The sequence below is a fragment of the Macrobrachium nipponense genome, chromosome 6 (assembly GCF_015104395.2).
Source record: "Macrobrachium nipponense isolate FS-2020 chromosome 6, ASM1510439v2, whole genome shotgun sequence".
NCBI classification, from domain to species: domain Eukaryota; kingdom Metazoa; phylum Arthropoda; class Malacostraca; order Decapoda; family Palaemonidae; genus Macrobrachium; species Macrobrachium nipponense.
The window spans coordinates 127,466,492-127,491,866 of NC_061108.1; the positions used below are offsets into that span (position 1 = coordinate 127,466,492).

The 25,375-nt window shown below is 37.3% G+C and overlaps 1 protein-coding gene and 1 non-coding gene across 2 annotated transcripts in view; both read left to right on the forward strand.

The window, feature by feature from the left end:
• Nucleotides 1-25,375, forward strand: part of LOC135216165 (uncharacterized transmembrane protein DDB_G0289901-like) — a 118,745-nt gene that overhangs the window by 35,336 nt on the left and 58,034 nt on the right. The window lies entirely within an intron of this gene.
• On the forward strand, nt 10,616-10,687 carry Trnat-ugu (transfer RNA threonine (anticodon UGU)). Its single transcript has one exon. It is a non-coding gene; the product is annotated as a tRNA-Thr (tRNA).

Here is a 25,375-nt window from a genome sequence, read left to right on the forward strand (position 1 = left end):
GTGTTATGGGGGGTCGTCATCGTGGACTAATATTTCTTTTTATATTGCCAATCTTCTGTTTATGTTTTTTTACGGTAATCCCCAGCGGGCTTGTACTAAACACGTCGCAAATGTAAATAAACCTAAGGTCACTATCTAGGAAAGCTCCCATCTCTGATTTAACTTGGAATACTTGCTATTAAAATGTAATCATTCATTCAAATTTCGTTCTTGAGCGGTATGGGACCTCGTATGCAAATACATTTTTTTTTTTACTCGACCCCTTTTCAACACTTTTCAACTCTGATTTTACCTAATGCTGTGTAAAAATCGTTCCACAAAATTAATCTAAATTTTCACTTCCATCAAAACGTGATTTTCTTAAAAAATCGCAATCAGGTTAATATTTAGCGTCTTATTGTATAGGGGAGTGCTATTCTGAAATAAGTTATTCTATGTCAACATCTTGATTACGATATTCTACCTCAACATTCTGATTAAGATATTCTATCTCAGCATCATTATTAAGATATTATACCTCAACATCCTGATTAAGATATTCTACCTCAACACCCTAATTAAGATATTCTACCTCAACATCCTGATTAAGAAATCCTACCTCAACATCCTGATTAAGATATTCTACCTCAGCAGCCTGCCATCCATGTTGAGATACCTACCTTATTCAAGAATTCATCTTGACTTAAATATGGACAAGATTATGAAATAAAAAAAACTATAGACCATTGGATTATGTGCCCTTTATTTTAAATAGAATTTTTTTTATTATCTCAAATCCGATTAAGAAATCCTACCTCAACATTCCTGATTAAAGATTCTACCTCAAGCAGCTGCCAACCATGTTGAGATACTACCTTATTCAAGAATTCATCTTGACTTAAATATGGACAAGATTATGAAATAAAAAAAACTATAGACCATTGGATTATGTGCCCTTTATTTTAAATAGAATTTTTTACAGTACAATATTCATTCTTTGACTACAGTAGGTTTTCTCGAATATTTCAACTCAGGCGTTGCAATATCTGCTTTTATTTAGACCATAATATTTCTTTTTTTATTTTTTTCTGTCAGCCACTGGCTGTGATTTATTTGGTTTGTAAGACTGATTCTGGTATTAGCAGCAGAATTTTGTCAGTGACAGAACAACAGTTAAAGCAGCTGCTGTAAGCTAGAAATGTGTAATAACATTAATATCGCAGCTCATCCTAAAACACTGTTTTGTAAAACACCAACTAGTCAATTTATACTGATTTATGTCTTTAATTAATGAAAACAAATAAATCGGCCACAATAAACATGTATGTAGAAATGAGCTGATAATTTTCTGTTATAACAAATGAAAGAAATCTGAATTATAAAATAATATCTCAAGTAACCCCAGAAAAACTGAGAAAATGTCCCACTCAAAAGAGCTTTTAAAAAATACAGGAAAAACACACAAAATCAGTCTCGGGTAACCAATGTTTGTGCGCCTGAGTGGCGTGATCGGTATGGCCTTGGCCTGCCACCTCGGTGGCGGCGAGTTCGATTCTCGGGCGTTCCACTGAGGGGTTGGAGATGTGTATTTGCGACGTGGTTCAGAAGTCAAGTAAAGTCGTTGGTCCCGTTACTGAATAACCACTGGTTCCATGCAATGTAAAAACTACAAACAAACAAAACAAATGTTTGCAAAGTACATCATTCTGAATAAGATTAAGACGAGTGTCAATGTAATCATCGTGTATGTCTTCGTAGAGAAGCAGCAGTAGGCTAATTCGAGGAACTTCCACCAAAGCTGAATTATTCCATATTTCTCTTTAAACCTATTTCATGGGTGCAGAACAAGGTAGCCAGTTCTAAGGGAGAGATTCTCTGGGAGCAACTGAAAGGTGTTCACCCTGCTAGGAGATTCAGTGATACAATGAAAGCTTGTCTAAAGTCTCTGTGATCCTTCCAGTCAACTGTGCTGGTTTTGTTGGTCTCTAATGATAGTGGTGTACTGTCGGCTTTACTTAGGTTCTTTGCAGCGTGCCTTCGGCCCCTAGTTACAACTACTTTCGTTCCTGTATCTCCTATCATATTCTCTTTCTTCGTCCCACTTTCAACCCTATCCTAACACGTTATTCATAGTGCAGCTGCGAGGTTTTCCTCTTGTTACACCTTTCAAACCTTTTACTGTCAGTTTCCATTTCAGCGCAGAATGACCTCGTAGGTCACAGTGCTTGGCCATTGGCCTAAACTCTATATTCAACTTAACTCAACTTATGATGGTGAAGTGGTAAAAACATGATGAAAGTATAAACTAATACGAAGCAACTCCAATTGAAGAAAAATCGTGTGGCCTACATCAATATCATCTTAAATTGGGTACCTATTACTCTCATAGTTTTCACTTTTACGATGGAGGCTAAGGAAGTGTGGTCTCCAAAAGTCTGTGAAACTGAAAGATACAGTATCCATCTTGGATAGTCCAGCAGTCTTCAGGTTTCTGCATTTCCTCTACATTTCTTCTACAAGAACAATTTTCTCAGAAGAGAGAATAAGGAGATACCCAAAGTCAGTCCAATAATTCCTCCTAACTCGCTCAAAAGCTGAGACACCGGATATCCGTCAATGTCTGTGAATTCTTCGTAACGGGTTCTACTTCCAAGCATTGAGAATTCAAACTCGAGGGAAGTCTCATCGTTCCCAAGATTTGGAGGTTCAACGCTAAATGCCAACCCAGGACCAATTCCAAATTCACCAGCATCACCAAGAGCATAGTGAAACTGAAGTTTACTTTGGCATTGTTCCTTACATAGTTTGGCTTCGTTTTCGTCCAGGAAAGTCTCTAACAGTGAACCGTGCAAGGGCTGCAATAGCCAGAGTGAGTTCAGAAATTCCATGAATTGATGGAAATTGCAGTATTCCATATCGGGTTTCTTTTCTGTCCAAGGCAAGCAGCATCCCACCTTCTTCATCAAAAAAGTGTCTAGGCAGTGAGCCAAACACTTCCCAAGTCTGTCATTTGAGCCATGGATTCCCTGCCATTTGGAAATCCTCTTTATACTCCTGTCTACTGGTGACTGAACGTGATGTACCTCTGAGAGTAATGGCAAGGAATCATCCTGAGGATGGAGAAACACATTCATCGCAACGTTTTTATGAAAGTCGCTCTTTTTGATGCGCCACAATAAATTGGCTCTCATACTAAGGGCTATCTCACGGAAACCCTGAAATCTAACAGATTGGCATGTATTAAATACTGAGTAATTGTGGAGTCCTCTGTGAAATTCAGCGTTATATTCAAAGTCAGTAGCATAGAAAATTCCGTCATTCCATGCTATCTTAAACCATAAATCCCTAGGATCTGAATTTTTAGAGTCCATGATGTAAGTTAGATTTCTTAATATGTTTGTAAGTTCCTCGTATCTCTGAGCATGGTCCAGATGTGCTAAACTTTGAAGCTCCTCCTCGAAGCCCAATTCCACCAGCAATTTGCTTGCATTAAAAGGAGGCCACATGCAGTGGGTCATTGTTGGTAAGTGACTGATAACCATGGAGGTATCTGAATAGGTTGTATAGATGGGGTGACTAAAAAAATATTTTTTAATGGGTTCGTACAAAAGAACAGACACACCAGTATGATGGAAGCATTCAGAAATAAAACTGTTACTTTACTGCAATGACGAGATCGAATTCTAGAATGTTTCTCCCTCAAGACTCCCACCAGTCCTAACATAGAACATCCGAAGTAGAGTCCTAATACACCTCCAAGGCTACAAATAATATCTATTCCAGAGAAGTCTGTCTCATAACTGTGGATAAAATTGAGGTGGGTAACAAATGACGCGTTTGAAACTTGGCACTGTTGACTACATGATGACAGTTTGGATTCTGTTGTGGAGGAGAGCACAACCTCTTTTTCTGTTATATACTTCCACTTTGGAGCTGCAGTGCCATAGTTGTAGCACTTAGGAAGGTCATCTAAGTAAAGTGAACTGACAGGTACAGATGGAATATCTATCAGAAGGCACTGAACTAAACAAATATTTTCAACAGGTAATGAAATCAGTTGACAACCCAGAGGTCTACTTGATGCATAAGCCAATAAAATTTCCCACAGACTCACAGTGTGATTAGATAAGCTGTGTGATCTGCCACTAGCAGATACAGTAAACATTTGTGAACCGCTCAGGAATCTGTTAATGACTAATCCACAATGGACACAGAATGGCATAGCGATGGCCGTAAACCCAGAGAGCACAAACAACTCCTTACATTTGTAAGCATCTGTGCCTGCACTGACCGTTTCCACTCCAACAGCTGTTAATGGGTTAATCTGTGACACGTGCAACCAGATATCGAATACTGAGATTCCCAAGAAGAGCCTGAGGCTCCCTCCAACGTCCTCAAGTAGTTTAGGCAAAGGGTAGAGTGTCTTCACTTGGAAATCCAGTGTTGCAGAAGATGTCAGATCAAAGCTAATCTCCTTCTCAGAAAGTGTGTATTGGTGGGCGTCGCTTATTTTCCATCGGTAGTCTTTATTCCTTGTTTGACAATTATTTTCATGAAATAGTAATGCTGCTTGACCCTGAGCCATAAAGTTTCGAATCGATTTATAGTGCTGCGGCAAAGTGGCACAGAGGGAATGTAATGGTTTCCATAAAGTATCCTTATAAATTGGGGTACAATTAGCTTCATCTCTTCCTTGTTGAAGTAGGATTTTGTGCAGACAAACGGCCGGGTTTTCATTTCCTTCGTCTCTCATGTTTCTGTTAACCCTAAAATGAGTCAGTTTGTATGCTTTGAAAATAATCCTCCTTTCAACTTCTAACCTATAAATATCAAACAGTGGATAAGTTGACGGAAAGTAATTTAAAACGCCATAATAAAATATTTCTTTTAAATACTCATCCCATATGGCAGAAAAGTTTTCTTGGTCGCTCACTCCAGTGCAGTCATTGGCACATTGCTTTCTAAGGAACTGCCATGCTTGCAGACTAACTGGGAATTTATGCAATTTAACAATCACTTGAAGGCTATGAAGACTTGACTCAGGAGGAGCAGTGAAGGTCCAGCAAGGTCCGTTGGGCATGAAGGAACGGTGCCACAGAGGTGACGAAGCATCACCTCCCGCGTAAGACTCCTGAAGGAAGTCGCCAATCCTCACTTGTTTGACCAAATCGCCGAATCTCCACGCTGCTTTTTCGACCAGTTCACCTCCCGAGAGAGATCTGTCAATTCCAGTCAGCTGTTCAATGTTCTTTTTTAGATCATCTGATGTGTTGACCGACAGGTTCAACCCGGCGGTGATCAGCCGAGAGGGATCAAATATAGGGTAGGGACAGACGATCAGGGGAGGAAATCGAGCAACGGAATTGGGTATTTCGCTGATGTCGACAGCAGTATGGCCTGCCAGGTAGGTGCTGACATTGTAGTAAACGTTGTAGCCGAAAACGAAGCAGGCAGCACTGATGATGATTATTTTTCTGAGCGTCGGCCCAGCCTTGGGGCGGAGTCGACTCCACAGCTCTCTGATGTCACGGGATTTTGCTCTCTCGAACATCCTCCTGACTGGGTGGCCTCTTCCGAGAAACTGACGGTCAATGCCACAAACCGCTCTTGACACCCCTGATGTCGATCAGTCTGGCAGGTCCTCCTATAAGAGACAAGCGACGAAGGAGGTAAATAAACGGCGACCCTCTATCAGACCCTCAGTTCAATAGCACAAACAGTAAGTTGATGAGTTTTCTTTGTGTTGTACGTCACGCCGAGTTTGTCTTATTGATGTATGGCTGCTACATCATGAATTGAATAACCTTTGAAGGTCTCGTCCTGTGTCGCTATAGGCAGTAGTCGCTACTGCTGATCAATGGCTTCCTGAGCCTTGAAGATCTCCAGTAACCGCGAAGGAATTACGTAAAGGATTAATTCCTTGACTTGATGAAATAAGTCACATGGAAATGTTTGGAGACCGATTTTAAGTTTCAAGATATCGTTTATTTATTGTTCCATCGATAATGGATGAAATGGTGCACTGTTAACGAGAGAGAGAGAGAGAGAGAGAGAGAGAGAGAGAGAGAGAGAGAGAGAGAGAGAGAGAGAGAGAGAGTGGAGGAATGATAGAGAGAGATTAAAGATATTAAATTTAATTATATGTTTGCTTCAGTGTTCATCGCTACTAGAGAATTAGGGTTGAAGGGTTGAGAGATGATTAGACAAAAGGTTTGTTTTTGATATTTTTATTGTTATTTTTCCAATTTTTCCTATATCTGCCGCAATCGGCCTTGTATTCTCCATAATACGACTATGACTTTCTTTTTGTGCTACCCTACCTTTCACGAAATCAAATGTTTATCATTATTATTGCTTTGATTGCTTTCAGCCACTTGCAAACTCACTCGCTCTATCTGAGTGGCTCTCAGACCTCGTTGCAATTTGTTGCTACTCATAGAAAAGCCCCTGTTAGCTTAGACTTCCAGTGTTTTAAAAAGGGAATTTTATTCTGACTTAAAACCAGAATGTATCTACAAACTCTGTTGGCTGTCAAGGTTCCCTTTCGGGAGCTTGTGACGTCATTTAGTGTTTTGCCATACCTGAGTTGATTTTCTCGTATGGTTATTACCAATAAGGTCTTTAAAAGTGGTTATACCTAAGGTTTATTATCTACGTAGTTCGACTTGAGTTTACGAGATGTCTTGGAAAATAGTGTTCTTAGTGGATTCCCGTCGGAATGCCTGTCACTTTTACTTGTTTTATTTATTTAATTATTTTCTATTTTGCAACTCGTAACTGTCCTGGAGCTTCCGCCTTCCTCAGGAATTGGCTCTCTCTCTCTCTCTCTCTCTCTCTCTCTCTCTCTCTCTCTCTCTCTCTCTCATGACAAGTTACTCTAAAGCCTTAACTCGTAAGGTAGCCTGTTTTTATTTTTTGCCGGGCATGCTTTTCCCACTTTATTATCTTTGATAGCAAGGTTGATTAGTTACGCAAAAGTGAATCTTGCCTATCTTTTCCCTTAATCACTCTTTATTGCTGGGTATTATCTTAGAAAGACGCAATAAACTTACATCGTTTGTGCATTATACTGTGACTTTGGTCACGCCATCTGTTAGACCGTTTTTCTTTCATTTTATTTTCAGTTACTTGTGCGTATGTCCCCCCCCCCCCCCACCCCCCCCCCCCACCCAAGTTAAGTTCGTGTATGAGAATGAGATATTGTTTTTACCATGAAACTTTGTGTTATGGAGTTCAGTTTACAAAATTCATGACGTGTTTCATGTTCTCTCTCTCTCTCTCTCTCTCTCTCTCTCTCTCTCTCTCTCTCTCTCTCTCTCTCTCTCTCTCTCTCTCTCTCTCTCTCTCTCTCTCCTACATTTTAACGTTATCGAGGTTATAATTAGGTAGCTTTCCTTATGCAGAAGTTAAATATCAAGTATTTCTCTCTCTTGACAAATAACGTGCGGTAGCCTCTTTATATGTTTTCGTCAAGGATCCATTGTCCATTTCATTATCTTTAATAGCAAGGTTGATTAGTTACGCCAGTGAGTCCTGTGTGTCTTACCCCGTAATTACTTCTAAGTTTAGAGCGCCGATCTAAGATACTACCTAGACTACCTAGCAATTAAATAATTTGTACATTATACCGTGACTTTGGTCACTCCAGCGTTTTACGTTTTACTTAAGCATTTAAAAAGCTCTCTCTCTCTCTCTCTCTCTCTCTCTCTCTCTCTCTCTCTCTCTCTCTCTCTCTCTCTCTCATAGTCCTGCTTATATGCTGACGTTATTTAAATACAGTAAATCCAAGATCGTGTCGTGTTCATTTTATTTTAAACGGGTATCCTAAAATATTTTTTATGTCGATTTATTTTTCCAGTTGGAGAAAAGACGCTGTTTACCCCCACCCCCTTTTTTTAAAACTTCCTGATTCTATTTTTTTTAGTATATATGTATGAGTACACTCAAAATATTTAGGCTATGTATAGTTTATTTATTTATTTCAGCAGGTCATTACAGATATCAATACGCCATTCGTACTATTTTCACGTGTATTTGTTCAAATGCATATGAAAACATATTGCCTTTATGTTAATAGATTAAATATATTTTAATAGATTAAATATATTTTAATAGATTAAATATATTTTAATAGATTAAATATATTTTAATAGATTATATATATTTCTGCACGTAAAAATACGCGCAGAAACGCACGCAAAAAAACCAACTCAACTCAGATGTCAGTACGAATCGTATAAAAAAAAAAAGAGAAACGCACACACGAGAGTAGAAAACCTGTATTGAGAGAGTGAGAAAATTTATGTCACTGCAAGACAATAAAGTGTCCGGCATTTGCACATCTGCAGTTGTAAACACGTGCCATCGAGATAGGTAAAATCAAACTTTAATTATCGTTTGTGTGTTTTATTGTTTGCCTGATTGAATTTGTCTTTGTTTTTCAAAACTCTAATGAAAACATATTTTGAACAGATCATATCAAGGGATTCTATTTAGTTTCTAATTTTGATTTTATTTGTATTTATGAACAGTCTTCATTCAAGATTTCCCATCATGAAAATAAAAGAAAAAATCTATCTAATCCTTATTTGGTTAAAAGCTTTTCGATAAATGCAAAATTAAAGTACCGCATTTCTGTGTGAATAGTCATTGCTCGAACCTTTCTGTCAACATTCACCTTTATTCTGTTCTGTAGACACTAGTTTAGCAATTTTATCATGAATGATCTTATGCTTAATATAATAATAATAAAATAAATAATTAATAATAATAATAATAATAATAAAATAATAATAATAAGAATAATAATAATAATAATAATAAAATAATAATAATACGATTTGTAGGTCTTCCAAGTTTGGATTCCGTTATATGAAAAATTTCTCTCTCTCTCTCTCTCTCTCTCTCTCTCATCTCTCGCTCTCTCTCGCTCTATCTCTCCTTCTCTCCTCCTCTACTCTCTCTCTCTCCCCTGTAGCTGTAGCCGTCATGAATGTAGTGAAGTATGAAATATAATATTTTATAATGTAGGTTGATTCTCCCATTTTTTCCAACATCAGATAGTCATACTTAAAGATTTCACCTAACAGAAAATAGTGCGATGAAGAAAGTATGGTGTTGTTCTTAAAAGTGACAAGTTTTCAGGCATTTGTATCAAAAGTTGATCACCGTGGGGGGGGTTCTCCATGGGGGCAGAGGTGGTCAGGTCTCCAAGCAGCAAATTTGAGACATCTTGCGTTAATAAGTTCACACACAACGACAACTGCAAATGCATTAATTCCCGTCTTCCTCGATCAGAGAGAATGGGAATCTGGATATAAAACCGTGACTCAATCCAAAAGGCATCTTTTTGCCTGCTTTCTTCTTCTTCTTCCCAGCTTTAACCCATTGTTATATGGGGTTGCCGTTGTAAATGAGTCGTCTCCATCGATTTCTATCCCGTGCATCGTTCTCGTTAATACCTTTCCATGACATAATCTTCTACACAATCACGCCATCTCTTTCTTGGTCTTCCCTTCTTCCTTCTACCTCGCACTTCCATTTCCATCGTATGTCTTCCAACGTGATGTTCCTCTCTTCGTAACAGGTTTCCCTCCTCCCTTTTGCCTGCTATGCAAAACTGCAAGCCGAAGCACTGAGCCTTGCTGAAGCCCTTCTCATAGAAAACGGCCTTTCTCATAGAAAACGGACAGCTTGAAGGAACGCTTAGTAACTGAAAGCAGCCAACAGCGCCCTCTCTTCGCCCTCGACTGCAATTAGAGAATGAGCTGAAACTCTAGACTGGTCCTTTTGACAGTAATTGTCCGTTGATTGCATTCTTCCCAAGACGCCCTTTGTCGCGGGTGTTTGAGTGTGACGCTCAGGTGATAGTTTCGCCGAAAGGAGAGACTTGAATTTTCTATTTCCTATTATTTTCTTCCTTCGTTAGACGAGCCTTTCTAAATACAAAGTAACACGACTCGTAGCATGTTTTGCCGTGTTTACAAGCCAGGGCTTTCCTGATGAGGGGTTTTAATTCTTTGCTGGTTGAATTTTATCCTTAAAACTATTTTGTTTTTTCTTATAAACTTGCTGGGAAAAGTTCACACACACTCAAACGTAGCGTGTTCTGATACACAACAGAAAACGCAATATAGCAAATAATTTAGTTAAAATATAGTTAAATATATGTTTCAGTGTTATTGTGAAACTATCATCCGTTTGCAAATTTAAATTTTAAGGGTGATTTTCCCCTGTTAATCTCGCAGGTTTTAAGTAATATACTAATATATCAATAATAAAAACTTACGAACAAGTTGATAAACATGTCTCTCTCTCTCTCTCTCTCTCTCTCTCTCTCTCTCTCTCTCTCTCTCACTCAGCATCATCACTTTTATGCAGCTGAAGGTAATTAGTCTCATAAGCCATAGGATTAAAATGTAGGTAAATCCGCAACCTACTTTAGAGATTATAAAGACAAGAATAGTGAGTGATGTTTAGTTTAAATAACTAAACGAGAAGAACAGAAGAAAACATCGAGAATCTAGTGGGAAAGTTGCGTTCGAATCCCGGATAGCTCAGTCGGACTACTAGATGACGAGGCTTCGAGCCTACCGAGTCCAAGGTTCGAGTCTCCTAATCAGACCGATCTCTCCCAGCCTCCTTAGCTCAGGGGCAGAGCACTGGTCTTGTAAACCAGGGGTCGAGAGTTCGATTCTCTCAGGGGGCAGAAGGTCTGTTTTGTTAATGAAAGACTTTTGTGTTTTTTTTTTATTTTATGTACGTTGAAATATTGTATTTAAATGTAATTTCGTTCATCTTTGCTTCATTGTGCCGTGTATGTTTACTATATATATCGTAATTTTACGTCATTATGGGTGAAATATATAGCAATAAAATAGTTTCAGCGTGTGCTTACAAACTCATACACACACACACACACACGTACTGTAAGCACGCATACAGACATGAATTAAGTAGCCGTGGCTTACATCATATGGAGAAATCAGTGATGAATAATATTATGTGAAATCAGAATGCACCAGAAGAGGGTGGTTTGTAGATTTAGGGGGGTAGGGCAAGGGTGGGGGGGGGGGGGGAGAGTGTGGGGGATCAAGTAAGGAAAGGTACGAGGTGGGGGCTGTGGGGGGAGAGTTAGTTGGTGCTCAAACATATGGCTTGCAGATGTTACCATTAGTAAGCATACCTGCTGGGGATGATGAACCGGTGTGGCGGTCGAAGCTTGTGGATTTGAAATCTATTTTATATCTGAACTGAAACCATAGTTAGAAACTCTCTCTCTCTCTCTCTCTCTCTCTCTCTCTCTCTCTCTCTCTCTCTCTCTCTCTCTCTCTCATTCTACCTTTCCCTAAGCCATCTCAAAATGTGATTCTTCTCTTTCTCTCTCATCTTGGTATTCGTGACGCCTGTGTGTGATATCATATCAACCAGTATCTCTCTCTCTCTCTCTCTCTCTCTCTCTCTCTCTCTCTCTAAGCTTGCGTAGAAATTAACAGCACATTGCTATCGTATGTCACACACAGAAAGAAGCTGTACTGATTTAACACCAAGATTTTCATTTAAATATTCGTAGTTAGATTTAAAAATAAATAACGATATATAGAGAAAAACAGCATTAAAAAATGGAAAAGTATCGCATACCTTTGCATCTTGATGTCCATTGAAATTTGATGGGATTCTCGTGTAAGCTTGATGTCAGTAAGAACAGAAAACTTAGAAAGCTTCAGTATATCTATTGAAATCTGAAGGAAATCTCGTGTTAGTCGACAGTGAAGAAAAACTAAAACACAGAAAAGCATTTACCACCATAAAAATATAAGGGGATTTTTTTTAGACACTCAGTTTATTAGGTTTTCTCTGAAAAGTATGTTTTTACTACGTGACTGACTTAAGCTAGAAAATGATCAGAAAGGAATAAAGGTTAATTCGGGTATATGACACGTATTAAGATAAATAATCTCCTTGCTTGAAATGAAAACGCTAATAGATCAATTCATTAGGTGACTGTTTGAATCTTTGCCTGCTTGTTCTTTAAGGGTAAAGCTGTCCTCAAGGCTAAAGTGATATTGGAACATTATATTAGAACAGAGTCAACACTTATTTAGGAATTATGTTGTAGGAAGCCCATTAAAACTTGGAAAAAATTGAAAGTTGAAAGTTTTTATTTTTCCAAATTTTCCACATTTTAGTGGGCTTCTTGCAACATAATATTTTAGTGCACGGATACAGTGTTTATAACTTTGCTATATAGATATTAGTGTCGTCCCAAAACAGTACTTAACTTATTGAATTAATGAGTAGAACGTTAGTTGACTTGTTTTATTAATGAGTTGATTCGTAAAGATTCAGGAAAATAGAGATGTACTGCAGCATCATACACAGTGAAATACAAGGCTTTTCGCAACTCTCTCTCTCTCTCTCTCTCATATAATGTACTGCAGCATCATGTATAGTGAAATACAAGACTTTTCGCAACTCTCTCTCTCTCTCTCTCTCTCTCTCTCTCTCTCTCTCTCTCTCTCTCTCATGTAATGTATTGCAGCATCATGTACAATGAAATACAAGCCTCCTCTCTCTCTCTTTCTCTCTCTCTCTCTCTCTCATAATGTACTGCTGGTAAATATCCATACATATACTCGTACTTTCAGTTACCCTGCAAGTTTCCTCTCTTAATGTTAAAACGAAGCTGTCATATATACTTAATATTAAATAAGTCCAAACGTGAATTCTTTTGACCAATCGGCATAAAACAGCAGTCTACATTAAGCGTCTATTTAGTAGTCTATGCGTCACTTCGTCGTTAGATTGTATTTTACATTTTGCCGGTGTTAGGTTCCATCATTTTTCGCTGGTGGGAAGCCGATCTCGTGTGTATCTGAAGCCTTTATGGCCATTACGGCGCGTCTCTCCGCCGCTAGGTGGCAGCGCGTTCCCCTGCCATTTAGAGATAACATCTTCATAGATTTCAAGTACCTGAATATTTTTAAAACTAATATTATGAGCATGATATGAAGTGTGTAATTTCAGATTCAGTTTATCTTTAAGTTGACTCTTTCTTTCGGTTAAATTCTATAGGTAACGTTCTATAAATATAAATTTATATAAATGGTTGTACTTCAGAGTAGATGGAATTTCAAGTTTATGCATATGAAAGTGATATTTGGACGTATTCCTGATCATAATCTCGTTGAAGTTTAATCAGCTAGAATTTTGAGGTGGAGAGGAAGGGATAAAAATCTCCTTGTAAATGTAAGCGAAATAAGCGTTTATTTGTTAAGAATAGCAAATAAGGAGATGGGTGAAAAAAGAGAAAGGATTGAAGCCACTGACAAGGCGGGAGTATATTAGGAGTCTACCAAATTCAGAGTTTGAAATCACAAATTGAGTCGGAGTGTTTGTTGGTATAGGGTTAGCAGTTTGCAAGAATGTAAGTTAGTCAAGGAGAAAGTGAGTGGGGAAAAAGGTTGGGTATAAGGAAAATTTAGGAATCGTACATCTCGGCAACACATTTTTAACAACAGGAGCCGCGTATGCAGAGAGAACTTGTTTTTGGCGCAAAGGCATTTTAGAATATGCTCACGACGTAGCTGTCCCTTGTCGATGGAGTAGTAATCTGAAGATTGGCTGAATGTGGAGGATGGAAGATGGGGAGATCTGAATGCCGTAAAAGTGACGAGAGAGAGAGAGAGAGAGAGAGAGAGAGAGAGAGAGAGAGAGAGAAATCGCACACGAACGATAAGAATGCCTTGAGAGAGAAGAAGAAGAAGAAAAAACGACGTTTCTGACATACCGCCATCATGTCTTATCGCCGTCACCACCTCCAGTATTGCCTTTCCATTTTGTATTATGTCCCTCTTTACCCCATTTTTCTTTCCTTCACTGCGTCTGCGCGATAAGAATATGAATAATATCCAGTCCGACGTGTCGTCCAGAGTGGTTTGTCGCTTAGCCCTCCTATCTCGCGACAATGGTCGGGAATCTTTTCCCAGAGAGAGAGAGAGAGAGAGAGAGAGAGAGAGAGAGAGAGAGAGAGAGAGAGAGAAAATGGTTCTGCAGAAAATATGTTGTGGTTTTTATTTGGTTTTGCGCTCTTCAGCTTTTGTCAGGAGTTGTGCTTGCGTTGCAGCCAAAAGAAAGTTACTAAAAAATGGTAATACTCAGTACAGTCGTTAGGCCTACTTTAGCGTGTTTTGAGCTTTGGTGCCAGTATTTATATTTTGCTGTTAATACCTCCGCTAGTGAGGAAGAAATATATGTAAGATATCACAAAGATAACAATTGTGTATGTTTCGGTATTTTTCATCTCGTATAATTTACTTTATATTTTTCCGCTCTCCGAAATCTAAACTAATACACCCGGTTCACTCAGCCTAGCAACAGTCTTCACTCTGTTCTACAAAGAAGAATGTGCCAGTATATACCTGAAGCCTTTATATAAACCACATTAGGCAAATGCCTAAGCATCACTGCTTTGCGATTGAAGGATGTGTGTGGTCGGTATTATCTTTTTGATGTTCAGGTTGATGTGAAAAGCATCCTAAACGCTTCTGTAACACAGGTTTGTGGAAGCAAGAATGGAGGGAAAGTGGATTAAAGATTATTAAAAACATTTCTCAAATTATTGTACTGAAGGATTTATCGGAAATGAAACTATGGTGGGGTTTCTTGAAGCTTTGTAAATAGGTGATGTTCATGTATGGGCAGATGTAGAGATTGATGTCTAGAATGGCCCAAAAGAGCGTGTTTATACGAATTATTATTCCGTGGCATTTCCTATTAGCATCCCTAATAAATCAGAATTTTTTTCTAAACAGACCACCTATGCGAATACCAATGAACTGCTATTAACTTTCAAACTTGAAACAAAGATGGACGAGGTAGGATATTTGGGCTTAAATGAAATTTAACGATATTAGCAAGAACTACGAGGCTAAACCGAATTAGGTAGATCGGATGGCTAGACCGAAGTAACTATACCCTGTTTTTTTCCATCTGTCCATTCGCATGTGGTGTTTTTGTATGGTAACGCTGCGTCCCGGGCTTTAAATAGTTACGGTAGGTTTAAGTTTTAGGTAAATAAAAGGATATCTGGGTGTACATTTGCAACTGAAAAGTGTTTTAATAATTTACTGTATGCGAAGTACACCGTTAATATTCGAAATAGGATATTATTATTATTGTTGAATGTAAGCTGAATGTAACTATCTAAAGCCCGGGACGCAGTGTTACCATACGGAAACACCACAGGCGGATGGACAGATGGAAAAAAACAGATTTTTTTATAGGCGTATCTGCTGTCACTGAGTAATTAGCAACTGCAAGGGAGAATTTATGAGGCCCCTCAAATTGATTAATTCGTAAAAACGAGTTAGCGAAGCTCACGACAACGATTCGGTAGAGGAGAGAGAGAGAGAGAGAGAGAGAGAGAGAGAGAGAGAGAAGGCTGCTGAAGTTAACCTCTTTCTTAACGGTACTGATTCACGGCTGTGATCATGATGACGAGATTAATAAGATGGTACTATCCATTTCTCTAATTCCTCTTTCTCTCCGAAGTAATTTATTATAAGTTGATGTTAAGAATCTGGTTTTTGCGTATGTTTTATTGCCTTTATTTTTAAGCAATAACATCAATTCAGCTTCCAAATGAAAACAAAATGGAGTATCCTTACCTACGTACAAGACTGTACAAAGCGAATTATTACTTAATTAAGCACTCGGCGCCCAGCCAGAGGTGGTGCACGCTGGAGTGTTGGATGCTATCACGGAAAAAAAAATTCTAATATGGGCTCACATCTTTTTCCTTAGTAGGAATCTGAACCGTGTTTGAAATATGAATGTGTAAGTCAGTGACTGTTGTGTTGATGTTTCTACAGAGCGACCCATTGCTGATAAACACGACTTGATTGAGGTTACGTATTCATCCAGAATACTGTAATCGTATTGTATGGTCTGCGCTTTGCATTCAGTACGATACTTAGACCAAGACTTAGACCGTTCGTGCCGCGGAATAGCGTCTGCTGCACGATCTCCTATAGAAGTTCCCGGCTGGAGAATGTCCGTAAATAGAAGCCCATGGAAGCCTGGTAGTTAAAGGCTATTAATGCTGGTGATTAAAGAGCCTTGGAATTTTTTGCTTATCTCCATTTCTGAAAGGTTCTGGCCTCTTTCGCTTTCCCTTCAGACGTTTCCATAGTCTCTCTCTCTCTCTCTCTCTCTCTCTCTCTCTCTCTCTCTCTCTCTCTCTCTCTCTCTCTCTCTCTCCAATAATACTTTTGTTTCGTCTTTTGTTTTTGGGTTCTTCAACTGATAGATATTATTTGTGAACTAGGAGGTTTTTTTTTTTTTTACTTTTTTATATTTTTCAGAGCTGTTCACTCGAGTTTAGCTTTATTTAATGTTGAAACGATATACTTATATATATATATATATATATATATATATATATATATATATATATATATATATATATGAATGACTGGTAAAAATATTCTGTTACAACAGAATTACCTACCCATGAAAAAGAGAGAGAAAGAGAGAGATAGAGAGAGAGAGAGAGAGAGAGAGAGAGAGCAGTCTCTGAAATATGGTACTTTCTAGATTTTGGCGTTTTTATGGGCTTTTATTATATACGTATATATATGTATATATATCTAATAAAAGGAGCCCATAAAAAACACCAAAATATAGAGAGAAAAATACTGTTTCAGAGACTGCTGTTTCCCTCTTCAGCAGTCTCTGAAATATAGTATTTTTCTCTCTATATTTCGGTGTTTTTATGGGCTCCTTTTATTAGATGGAATTCTGTTGTAATAGAAACATTTTTAGCAGTCATGCATATATATATATATTATAATATATATCATATATATATAATATATATAATATATATATATATATATATATATATATATATATATATATATATATATATATATATATATATATATATGGGTGTGTGCATGTATATGTGTGTAGGCTATATAAGATATATGATTATCAACACTAAGCTCTTTCTCCTAACGAGGGATAAAGTCAAGTAGCTATCCAATAAAGTACTACTCGCCGTCGGAAATCATTTAAGGAGACAAATTCGAAGGAAGTACATGAAAAAAAAAAACTTTATAAAAGCTACGTTTTTCTGTACTCGAAATTAAAGTTACCAGGAGGAGTGTGTGTCACATTTTCCTTGTTATAACGACAAATTTTGCGTGTAAGGTTGAGACGGTGAACATGCTTTTGACAACAGGGCACTAGGCATCAGTAAAACAATTCCATATGACTAACAGTCACATTGTAGCCTTAATTCTTTAAACAGGCCTTTGCACCAACGCCCCCAAGTAAAATAAATAAATAAATAAATAAACTCCTCTTTCACTTGAAACTCAGCTAACATGATGGAGCTCGCTCACCATTTGTCAGACAGCTCTTAGTCTAAATCCAGAGCTTAGAACAACGAACACAGAACCCTTCGAAAAACAGATCTTGATGTGCTTCCATGAGTAGCAAGGCCTACAGAATTCTTTAGACCTTCCTCCTTCCCACCCACATATCAGTAACACGTTCGCTAGTTAAGTTGACCCACATCGAGTCTCAACATTTCTTGGATTGGTGACCACAAAAAAAAAAGAAAGAAAAAAAAAAATCAGACCTTACGATTCTGGAATGGTATGCAATTATTATAGCCAGGGTTAAAACGCTCTCAGGTAGATGACTCAGAATTGAACGCCATTTAAATATAGTTATACAGTTCACAGGTTGTTCCTTTATTTTACATTCAAAATTTGTCATGCTTTGTACGTATTTTGTGTTTTGTTTTGCATTCAAAACTTGTCGTACTTTGTACGAAAATTAGTACTTTGTACGTATTTATTTTGTTATTTTGAATCAAAATTTGTCGTGCTTTGTACGTATTTTGTGTTTTGTTTTGCATTGAAAAGTTGTCGTACTTTGTACGTATTTTGTGTTTTGTTTTGCATTGAAAAGTTGTCGTACTTTGTACGTATTTTGTATTCAAGAGTTGTCGTACTTTGTATGTATTTTGTGTGTGTGTGTTTTTCCTAATCAAAAGTTGCTATACTTAGCACGTATTTTGCGTATTGGGCAAAACAGGAATTAGGTTCTAATACATACTTATAATTGCAATTTTAAGAGAAAGAGGGGTGGCGGATGGTATGTGGGGATGGTAGGAGGTACTGGAGGTCATTTGGGTCCCAGATATGCTCTCTCTCTCTCTCTCTCTCTCTCTCTCTCTCTCTCTCTCTCTCTCTCTCTCAGCGACGCGTGTATGCGTCTGCCTGAACTTTTGATATCCTGAGAGAGAGAGAGAGAGAGAGAGAGAGAGAGATAGAGAGAGAAAGTGAAATGGCGGAGGAGAAGGAATGCGGTCTCCAGATGGAATTGATGACGACGACGGACGAAGGCGAATGGAAAACAGAGGTTTTCGGAAGACTTCGTGTCACAAAGCAATTTGTGGAGGATAAGACGACTATCGTGTCCGAATATCAGAATATGCCTTCGCACTCTCTCTCTCTCTCTCTCTCTCTCTCTCTCTCTCTCTCTCTCGTGCAGACTTATGTTGGACTCTGTTCTATGTTAGTGTATCCCATCCTTTCGGTTGTATAATTTTCTGAAAGTTTTTATTCGCTTATTATTCGTCTTTGGCTTCTCTGTGTTTGTATTGTATTTTTATGTGCATTATCATCTTTTTCTTTGACATATTTACTTTTTATTGTTATTGTTTTGTTTGACAGCTATTTACTTTTTATTATAATTGTTTTGTTTGACAGCTATTTACTTTTTGTTATTGTTTTGTTTGAAAGCTATTTATATTTCATTATTGTTTTATTTGCCTGCTATTTACTCTTTATTATTATTGTTTTGTTTGACAGCTATTTACTTTTCATTGTTATTGTTTTGTTTGACAGCTGTTTAGTCTTTATTATTATTGTTTTGTTTGACAGCTATTTACTTTTTGTTATTGTTTTGTTTGACAGCTATTTACTTTTTATTTTTTTGTTTGACAGCTATTTGCATTTTATTGTTATTGTTTCGTTTGACAGCTATTTACTTTATTTTATCAATGGTTTTGTTTGACAGCTATTTACTTTTTATTATTATTATTATTATTATTATTATTATTATTATTATTATTATTATTATTCAACATAAGCGCACATTGATAATGAACAATGCAACATGACACCACAATACAAGGTAGGCTTCCAGAGAATAAAAAAATACCCACAAAGAAAAACAAAGTTATAAACAGTAGAAAAGTGATAATGTATATCAAAATATATAAGTATACATACATAAATAGAAACTAAAAAGAGAGAGCAAACTAAGACAGAATTGTACGTCCCATTATGAGGAGCACCTCAAGGTAATTTGAACTTGACGAGGGAAGTCATTCATACCACGCCCGGAAGATATGTCCAATTATCAGGTCCTATTTTCTGTGACAGGAAGGCTGTGATCTGTTATAAATGGTATTCCCAAATACTATCCGGAATGATAAGATATTATTTGGCCGTGTATTTCACGCTTACTCATTATTTCAGTTAAATATGCAAAGGTGAACTGATTTTGTAGAAACTAATCTATTCACTGCGATTGATTCTAAATTTATGAACAGCCTTCATAACTGTAAGAGGATTATTCTCGTTTTAGGCGTCTTAAGAATGTATGGCGTGTATGTGGTCTTCAAAATGATTCTCTTGATAGAAGAACAGTTGAAACCGAGAGAAAAAAAATTAGGTCTTTTACTGAGGTGCTTCCTAGAAAGGGACATACAATGTAGCCTTGCTTTGATTTCTCTTTCAGTTTCTGTTTACGTTTGTATAATCATGCATTAAGCTACAAATGTTCTTTAATATCCAATTCGCTCTACCTCGGAATTAATATATTTTCACATATGTTAACGGAAGGGGAATTTTTTTAGTTGATAATAATATCGTCGTCTCGTGGATTCGAACCATTATTGGCCGAGTCGATGACATCACTGAAGTCCTGATTTCTCCTCAATCCGCTGTGCGCTGGTTCGAACCCACGAGAGGATGAAATTATTACCAACTAAAAAATTCCCCATCGGGTTAACATATATGAAAATATATTAATTCCGAGGTAGATCGAATTGGATATTAAAGGACATTTGTAGCTTAATGCATGTATATGAATCACGGTGATGTGATAAAAATTCATGTAAAATCATATGTTTTGATGTACATTATCGTTATTTAGTCCCTTATGTACTGCATATTACTTTAATTAAATTTTTTGGGCATTTTTTTTTATTCTTTGGAAGCCCTATTGTGATGCCTTGTTGCATCGTTCGGTAGTGTAAAATAATTCGATGGATCTTGCACTGACATGACAAATCGCAAAACGCCGTCGGCGTGGGTCGTAAATTCTGATGGCGTTGTGTCAGACCTCTGAAAACATCCGCGTTCGTACGTTACCGTCTGTTTTTATTGCCTTTTAACGAGTTGAGAGACTTTTCGAGACTCAATTTTGAACGCCATGTTTTGTTTATTTTATTTTTTTGTTGAAGCCCTAAGTCCCTTTGCATATTTTTTTTCTTTTTCGACGGATAGACTTTATGATGTGGTATGTTGGTTGTTGACATGTAGGAATAATGCGGGAAGGTGAGATGAAGTGGCATTTGAGAGATGCTGTTTTTACTGGTTTGGTCAACTACTTTTCCCTGCTTCTTACAGCTTTTTTTCCTTAACTGTTATTTCCTACTTTTTACAGCTTTTTTTTCCTTACCTCTGTTACTTTTTCCTACTTTTTCTTACAGTTTCTTTTTTCATTACCTCTGATACTTTTTCCTACTTTTTCTTACAGCCTCTTTTCTTACCTCTGTTACTCTTTCCTACTTTTTTACAGCTTTTTTCTTTCCCTCTGTTACTTTTTCCTACTTTTTCTTAAAGCTTTTTTTCTTACCTCTCTTACTTTTTCCTACTTTTTCTTAAAGCTTTTTTTTCTTACCTCTGTTACTCTTTCCTACTTTTTTACAGCTTTTTTCTTTCCCTCTGTTACTTTTTCCTACTTTTTCTAATAGCCTTTTTTTCCTTCCTTCTGTTACTTTTTCCTACTTTTTCTTAAAGCTTTTTTTCTTACCTCTTACTTTTTCCTACTTTTTCTTAAAGCTTTTTTTTCTTACCTCTGTTACTTTTTCCTACTATTTTTACAGTTTTTTTTTATCCTTCCCTTCCTATATTCAAGTTGCGTTATGGTAAATTCTTGATTATTCTTACTAATTCATCTGCTGCCAAAACACGGATGTAATATTGTATTGACGGATAAGTTCTCTCATAATTGGGCTCAAAAAGCAAATTTACTTTTATCCGTTTTCCTAAGCCCAATTACATTTTCGTCAGTGAAACCATATGTATACTTTTATTCATATATATATATAGATATATTATATATATATATATATATTATATAATATATATATAATCTCCCATTTCTTCTAACTTTCCCTTTTAACAATCCATTCTTTGTAATAATCATTGTGTCCTTTCAGTCTGTCAGACTTGCATTTATAAACGATTTTCCCCTACTCAGCCGTCGTTCAAGTCGATTGTCCATTCAGGTTGTTCGTAAATTCCGCTTCTCTTTTGTTGTTGGGTAAAGAATTACATTGCGCCCATGCCTACTTTCTACTGGCAGCGCCTCAGTGGCGTGGTCGGTATGGTGGTGTTGGCGTGCCACCTCGGTGGCCGCGAGTTCGATTCTCGGGCATTACATTAAGGGGTCAGAGATGTGTATTTCTGGTGATGTTCACTCTCGACTTGGTTCGGAAGTCACGTAAAGTCGTTGGTCCCGATGCTGCGTAACCACTGGTTCCATGACTGAAATGATTTAGAATCGTATATTCGGAACTGTTAGACAAAATCTAACTTGACCTCAGAGAGCATAAGGATGAAGTTTTTCAAGTTTTGATAGCTAGTGTTCGTCACTGAAAATGATTTCATCCATATTTGTGGATTTGTTTAATTATTTTTGCTTACTCGGGTAGTAAGCATATAAACTGTTGTTGTTGTTCTTGTTGGGGGGTTAGGAAAGGTTTTTGAAAAAGGTGTTTCGCATTGAGTTAAAGATACAGGAATTTTAGGATAGGATATTTATGTTGTAGTTATTAGAATGAAAATATAAAAAATAAAAAATGTGCATGTCAAACAGTACAGAGAACTCATTTCTAATGAAATATAGCTTATTTATTTTAATTTTCGTTGGTGAAACAAGGCTCTATTTGACAGTAGATTTTTAGCACGTTTCAATTTATTTGGTGTACTGAATTTAAGCTTTGTTTCTGTTCAATTACTTTGTGTTTCCACTTAAAACTGAGAGTGTATAAACGCGTTTAATTTGTGTCCTTTTTAATTGATCGTTGTTGTTAGTATGAATAGTATTAAGTATGAGTATTAATTATTAAGACCACTTCACGTTAAGTTAGGAATATTATGTTTATAAAACTTGGGCGTGATGAGAAAATCTTGTATGCTTCCCGAGTAAGCTGGAGGTCGAATCACGCCTTGTTTTTATGCCCTTTTGTATAGGCATTCTATCCTGTGAAAGCTTCCACATTTTGTAGAATAGCTAGAGTACATCTCTTCAAGAATTATGTGAATAAATATATTTTTTATGTATTTGTTCATTTTTTTATTGTCTTATTTTTTATTTATGGGAATTCTATCTTGTGAAAGCTTGCACATTTTGCATGAGATATTATTGCCATCACAGGCATTCTCACCTGTACCTACTAACCCAGGTATACATGTACACAGTCGCTTTATTACAGCGAGTTTATGTTTTACATTTATTGTTTACGTCCGTCTTTTCCTGTTTACGATCATCTTGATGCGAGCGAGGTTCTCACAGAATGAGTTACAGCACCTGCCTCTTCGTATTTCTTTTTTGACGGGGCCGTATATTATTTTTTGGCAAACAATGCGCTTTATGACTGCCACGGAACTGAAGCAAGCAAACGTTTATCTTTATACACATTGCAGTTCTTGCTTTCATATTGGCTCTCTCTCTCTCTCTCTCTCTCTCTCTCTCTCTCTCTCTCTCTCTCTCTCTCTCAAAGCAAAAACGCCATGTGATGCAATCATCATCCGTTTATTTTTCATATGACGTCTCCGGAAAACGTCGTCAGAGAGAGAGAGAGAGAGAGAGAGAGAGAGAGAGAGAGAGAGAGAGAGAGAGAGTTGCAGGGGGAATTTACTAAGAAGCCGTGACGTTTACCATCTAAGCTGGTCTCTTTTATTGTTAAATTATTAACATTTTAGCGAGGATTATTTCCTTGTGACAGAATCGCTCCATGCAAGGTATTCGTGGATGGCATCTCCTTTAAGACTTTGTTAATGTAGTTAACCGATTTCTAAGATGTATATATTGATGCAACATGTGAAGCAATTGCACAATCTCAGCTGTGACGGATGATTTTATCTCCAGTTCGCCAAGTAATTTACGTCACTATACTCTGTTTTTTTCCATCCGTCCATCCGCCTGTGGTGGCCGCGCATGGTAACACTGCGTCCCGGGCTTTAAATAGTTACACTATGTGTAATTTTTAGTTAAATAAAAGGATATCTTGGTGTACATTTGCAACAAAAAAGTGTTTTAATAATTTACTGTATGCGAATTACACCGTTAATATTCGAAATAGGATATTATTTAAAGCCCGGGACGCAGTGTTACCATGCGCAAACACCACAGGCGGATGGACAGATGGAAAAAAACAGAGTATAGTTCAGTGGATTGTCGTCCATGTATTTTGGAATGTTCTTAAAAAATTTCTTCACGATTTGTACGTTGAATTATCATGATATTTGTTAAGGTAACTGTTGTATAAGACCTTAATTTAAAACGTATTGAGATCAATTTCCATAATCATTTCATAAACGAAAAAAACGTCTTGGAATGCCAAATCTCCCAAAAGAATTTCTAAAATCTTTTAGGTGTCCAGAAAGTAACATACTTATACGGGGAGAAAACAGTTATTGAAAAGTTGCAATGGACCACCGGTTAAAAACCTATAAGTTAAAACAGGACTTCTTCCATTCTTCTTCCATTCCCATGCCTCTGGACAAGTGATGGTTATGTCATTTCCTCCGGAAATAGTGGGTTAGGGATATTATGGGAATAGAATGGCAGTTCATTGGCGTAGGCTTCTTTTTCAAAGTCAGCTATCAATCTAGATTTTCAGTCATCACTTGAAAAAGGACTTTGGAGCGGTTGCACGAGGAAGCAAGGTTGAAATAGGGGTATATTCAAGGAGCTACCGTATCTCAGTCAGTAACCGTCCAAGTCTTGTAATTCAACAGAGGGAACAATCATAGGTACCCTGGGTTCAGTTAAAACGTACTTAACTCAGCATGAATCGGGTTGAATTGAACATAGATTTTAGGCCAATTTGTGGGGTCATTCCAGCGCTGAAACGGAAATTGACAGTGAAAGGTTTGAAAGGTGTAACAGGAGGAAAACTTCTCAGTTGCACAATGAACCAATTGTTAGGATTGGGCGGAAAGTAAGATTAAAGAGAATATGGAAGGATGCACAGTAAAAGGAACGAAAGGGGTTGCAGCTACGGGCCGAAGACACGCTGCAAAGAACCTGAAGCAATGACTACATTGCAATTCATGAGGTACACTGACGGCACTACCTTCCTACGGGGTGAACGCACTATGAACTCAAAAAAGTTACTGAAGGTCTTGTCTCGCTGTTGTGGAAGGTTCTAAGGGTGAGTGTGTATTTTGAGCCTTGAATACATTACTGGTAGGATCTTAGGACTGCATGGCTGGTCTTACTACTAGACCAACTGAACAGGCATGGGAATAAAAGGAGTTCTGTTTTAACTTATAGGTTTTTAATGGGTGGTCCATTGCAACTTTTTTCCGGACACTTGTGCTTGTCTTTGAAGCTTGAAGTACACTTCCTCACAGAGTGCCAGGATGATTAGGGTAGTTGCCGTCTTTTATGTCCCTTCGAAGAGGATATTATACCAAATTCAAATTGATTTTCTTCAAAAGATATGCTTTATATCGGTATAACTATTTTCACTAGGCTTTATGAACACTAACATGGGAGTTAGGTGCGTATGATTAAAGAAGGCATACTTAGTCAAAAATGTTTCATGGCCATGGAATGAGCATGCTGTATGTCGTGGAACGAAGGAATTTAAATGGGAATTTAAACATTTCTCTTTCAAGAACGTTCAAAGATTATTATTATTATTATTATTGTTATTATTATTATTATTATTTATTATTTTTTTTTTTTTTGCTCTCTCATAGTCCTCCAATTCGACTGGGTGGTATTTATAGTGTGGGGTTCCGGGTTGCATCCTGCCTCCTTAGGAGTCCATCACTTTTCTTACTATGTGTGC